Here is a 5,272-nt window from a genome sequence, read left to right as displayed (position 1 = left end):
CTTCTTTGTTCGATTTTTTTTTTCTTTATCAGTAAGAGCTTCAACAGTGGTAATGACGTATGCATAAGGGTAGGTGGGTATCTAAGTGAATGGTTCAAGAGCAGTATTGACGTGAGACACGGCTGAGTGATGTCCCCATGGTTTTTCTATATATGGACAGAGTTACGAGAGGCAAAAACACAAGTAATGGAGAGAGGTATGGAGTTGATAATGAATGGCGAAGGATGCAGTATCTCAAAATGCAGATGAAGCAGTGCTGCTTGCAAATAGCGGCTAAAAGCTTGGTAGACTGGTTAAACGATTTGTAGATGTCTATAAGCATCGTACCTTGTAAGTAAATGGATATAGAAGTAATGTGATGGCTGGTGAGAGAGCGGTGAATTCCAGTGTAATGTTGCAGTGAAAGGAGAGAGGCGAATTTGTGAGAGTTGAAGTACCTGAGTGCAGAGACATAAGAGTGAGGTAATTGTGCAAAAGAAGTGGCAAGTACAGTGGCACGGAAGGAAAGTGGCTGGTGATAGAAGGGCCTTGACAAGAAGCACAATTCTTAGTGTGGAAGCTGAGAAAAGCTTGCATGAAGGAGTTTTGGAGCCTACTCTAACATACGGATGTGAGACTATAGTGTGGCATGAAGATAAAAAGTTAAGAGTAAGAGCAATGAAGACGGGACTGTTGAGAATTGTGTGTGGAGTGCTGAAAGTGGATAGTATAAGGAATAACGTGATTCGGGGAAGATGTAGAGTAGGAATTAATGTGGACCCCAGAACTGAAGAGTGTGTGTTTAGATGGTATGATCATGTACAAAGAATAGGTCTGAATAGTGTGGTGGTGAAACGGGTATTATATTGAACGAGTTTGAAAGTGGGAGGAAGCGTGCTCAGCAAAGGAGGACAGATATGGTAAACGAATGCTTAAGAGAGGTGTGAAACCTGTTCTGCAATAAAAAGGCACAAAGCATTAACTCCAATAATGCGATTTCCGCAAATTTGGTACTTACGGAATCGTCATAATGAGGCGAATCTTATTCATGTGGTGGGTTATGCCAGTCTTGTCATTAAATCGGGGTCTCAACTGGCAGTTCCCCTTTATCGTCATTCTTTCTGCAGTACTACAAGGCATAACGCATTTTGACCATGTTTGTGACCATGAGGGAATCTAATGCCATAAAGCAGGAGTTCAATTGTCAATCCGCAGATATGCAAAATTATAAGGTGCTAAGTAGAAATAAGGTAATGAAAATCCAAACCTTTACCATCGAGTTTCTCAAGGATTTTGGAATTAAGGCTTTCTGCCTTCTTACTGCAGTGTTGCGGCTAGAGAACTAACATGAGATTGAACCTGCTGGATTAATTTTGAGAAAAATTGTATGACTTGAGTCTTGACCACCTTTTACCTTCACAGTCGTCGGACTGAGTGTCGAAGAGGTGCATGTGAAGATACGTGCAGAGTAAGTTTTGACCGTTCAGGTTAAGATCAAGCATTCCAGGGGTTTCAGTGATGCAAGAATAGGAATGTGGCCCGGGCTGTAGGGAAAACTTTGGTTTGTATCTCACTGTCAAGTTATATCTGGCTGTCTAGATCCTACCTCATTCCACTCTTGGGTGAGAAAATAGGTCTGAATGATGATGATGATGATGATAATAATAATAATAATAATAATAATAATGCTACCAGTACATCTACAATGATCTAATTCTCAACCGCTACGGAGCTACAACTGTTGACTTCATGTGTCTCCTCATAATTCACCATAAGGTCATAAATACCTGTGTTAAAATGGTAGGAACAGTGTACAAATCAGAAGAGAAGTGAGATGAACGGTGAGGCCTAGGAGTAGGTGGAACGATAGTTGGAAGGACGTTGTCAATCACAGATAGGCTACTTGAGCATTCAGGAGGGTGTGGCGTGTAAGGAATAAACTGAATGGTGTCGTTCATGAAGGTATGACTCGATGTCAGTGATTTGCGGTATAATGGCATGAAGTGAAGCGACCGGGGCAAATCGTAAATCAACGGAACCTCCTTGCGGATTATTTAAAATGCTTTCTACGAACTATTGCATCCAACAGATGAGAGACAATGTCACTGAATAGTACTGCTTTCTCCTGTTTCTGGTGCTACCCCGCTTGAGCCGTAACAACCATGTATGAACATGCTGAGTATTTACATTTGAATTTGACCTACCTCAGTCTCGCTCTGAAGTACTTTTCTGGGTGAGCTACGTGAGTTCTACCATCTACACTGCTTAACCTGTGGAGTAACAGCATCCCTCTTCAAATCTATCAATATAATACTCTTCCAACACAGTCTAATCAATACACTGTCATACATAACAACAGTGTCTTTTCTTTACAGTTTCCCTATAATTTACCGCCCTTCATATTAACCGCTGTGTTTCTCCGGAGATCTAGAAGGAATAAAATGAGAAGCTCTTAAGTAACTTCGTCGGGAACAATCAAGTTTGTCGTATGTAAACGGAACTTCAGAGAGGAAAGTAGTTTGGTAGGTATCACTAAATTATTCTGTCCCAAATTATGTACAACTCGCGAAAATTTCGTCTGCTATGAGTACTAAAAAAACATGAATTCCCATACCGTGAATCGAACCCAAGCCTAGCAGATAAGAGCCGCGTATTCTAGCCACTACACCACGCTGGATCGATACAGTTAAAATTCCCACTTTCTTTTCCTATTATTATTACGTTTTCTTTAGTGCCCATTTCTTTTTTCTTTTCATAATGAAATGACTACATCATCATCATTCATAACATTATGTAATATGGTTACACATAAATCCTTCTTAAGCCGTGGTCACAAGGATAATTTCGAGCAATAGCAATCCGAAGGCAATAGCAAAGAACAATTAAATTCCTTCGAAGGTGGTCACAAGAGACATTTTATCAAAGCAAGAAAAAAAGTGTGTCGCCATTAAATTTTATTGATACACACATGAGTACAGTGCTGATAAAAAACAACGAGGATGCTGCTACCCCTGGCTATGTTTTCTTATAGCTGCCCACAAAAGCGAATACCACTAGAAATGCAAGTAGCCGGGGAAGGGGGGAAGGGTTGAGGGGGTCGGACGACCCCTCCACCTGCCTAATGGTTCACTTTATCACTTTTTTTTTTTCTTCTTTTTAATCAGTCCAAAAAGTCACTCTTTTTTGTTCAGACGTCTTGTTCTGCTTCTCAACATCGCTTATGCATACACCCAGCCTCCTATAGCATGCATGCAGCAGACCTTTGACAAACCAGCTGTTATGCAAGTCCAGATTCAGCGAGAAACGACCCCCCCCCCACCTTTTTTTCAAAAAGTTTGGCTACGGGCCTGCTAGAAAACCACGTTAACTCTCAAGTAGCTTGCTACAAGGGAGAGAGAACATTTTTATCAACTGTACACAATATGGAGGGCACGGGAATCACGAGGTAGTGGATAACTCGGCAAACCCCCAGAGCTTCATCTGTTGGGTGTTGTTTTTCGTGTTACTGAGAAGCAGGATCTCAACGTGAGGAAGTCTGACGCTGAGTGAGCGGCGGGCTTGGATGTAAACAAAATCTAGTCAAACCAACATACCTCCTATACTACCCTGGTACTTTTAAAAGTACATGGGTAAAATTTACACTCACATTTTTAAGGAAAGAAATGTTAGTACAATATGCAAAACAGATAACTGCTTGTTGATATTCAACTGCATAACATATACAGCACAAAACATTTTACAAATTTAAAAAATTGCCCCCACGGCAGTTTGTTTACTGACGATCCCGTCAACCTAACTTAACTGGAGGGTTTCGCCCTCTAGACCCCCTATAATTTTAACCCCTAGGATTGCCGCTAAACCCAGTGCTGAAGCTTCTAACCTAACCTCTCCTGATCAACCTGTGAAAAATACATCTGAATAGGAAATTTGGAAGCCCTGCGCCCGTGTGTTAAAATAATAATATTAACTGAGTATTTGTTTTCCTGGAATATATATTGTGATGATTAAGCAAAAAAATAAAAATTGCATTTTGTGTAGGTAATTATGATATTAAGCACTGATTTTGCACCGATTTTTATTGAAAGTATTTCGACTCGAGACGGACAGGGTCATTTGCAAATATTTCCAATATAATCGCTCCCTCCAAAATCGGACGTCCTTATATCGAGGAATATGCCAACCCTGGAAGGAAGAATTGCGTGAAAATGTCCAGTGTGAGCCTTGGCTTTACTTCGAAAGCGACAAGTCTTCACACAGAAAGATTTAAAACCATTCCCGTGCCGGGAATCGAACCCGGGCCTCGCGGGTGAGAGCCGCGTATCCTAGCCACTAGACCACACGGGAGGTCTCGGAATTAAGCTGCTCAATTGTTTCATACAAAAATAATGTTTATAACTGAATTTAGGTTAGCGGAACTTTCCTTCTCTACGTAAACGATACAGAGGAATCTATATCCAATACAGTACAAGCTAGTGCAGTCTCTCCCCAACCCTCCTTTTTTTTTTTTTTTTTTTTTTTTTGGCCTTATTCCTTTCACGGGTGATTACAGTCCTTTCCCAGCTAGGCTGAACAATTTTGACCGTAATCATTTTCGTTTGCCCAAGCTGAACAATTTTGACCGTAATCATTTTCGTTTGCCCAAGCAAGGAAAGTGCAAAACCTATTCCCATGCCGGGAATCGAACCCGGGCCTCCTGGGTGAAAGCCAGGTATCCTAGCCACTAGACCACATGGGACATATTGCCTTCAATTTTTCGCCGTATCATTTCTTTTAAATACATGATTTTACGCAATCATGAAAAAAATACTTGCAGATGAAAATCATTAAAGCATATCACTCCTGCCACTCGAACAGATATTGGGGGGAGGGAGCGAGGGGGATGTGGCTTACGTCCATATGCCGTATTTCCAAAGTACTGAGAACCTGCTTTTACTGAATCATCTCATTTCCAGGCAACACGAAAAATGGATAACACCAGCGTTAATAATTTCCAGAATCAGCAGTAGCATATTTGCAGCATAAGAATATGGCATGAGGCATGCATCCAATGAGGTGGGATACCTGTCCCCTTCTGTTCCCACCGACTTCAGCCCCACCGGTATCTGAGGGCCCACCGAAACTAGTTTGTCGCGCAGTGTGCCAGCGTATAACCTTGTTTCAAGTGTACACCAAGTATTTGATTATATAATATATTCACAGTCATAAGGGCCTCTGTACAATGAGTATATATATTACTGTAATTATTTTTTTACTTAATGTAATTATTTGTACTCATTGTACAGAGGCCCTTATG

General features: G+C 41.1%; 2 non-coding genes across 2 annotated transcripts; both read right to left on the bottom strand.

Annotated features, from left to right (window-relative positions):
• Positions 1 to 4,251: 4,251 nt before the first annotated feature.
• On the bottom strand, positions 4,252 to 4,323 carry TRNAE-CUC (transfer RNA glutamic acid (anticodon CUC)). Its single transcript has one exon. It is a non-coding gene; the product is annotated as a tRNA-Glu (tRNA).
• Positions 4,324 to 4,642: 319 nt separating this feature from the next.
• On the bottom strand, positions 4,643 to 4,714 carry TRNAE-UUC (transfer RNA glutamic acid (anticodon UUC)). The gene has a single exon. It is a non-coding gene; the product is annotated as a tRNA-Glu (tRNA).
• Between the last annotated feature and the right edge of the window lie 558 nt (positions 4,715 to 5,272).

Source organism: Coenobita brevimanus, chromosome 23 (assembly GCF_032717465.1).
Source record: "Coenobita brevimanus isolate Jiangsu-jjx chromosome 23, ASM3271746v2, whole genome shotgun sequence".
Classification (NCBI taxonomy): Eukaryota; Metazoa; Arthropoda; class Malacostraca; order Decapoda; family Coenobitidae; genus Coenobita; species Coenobita brevimanus.
Note: the sequence above shows the minus strand (reverse complement) of the source record. Positions and strands in the feature narration are given on the sequence as shown.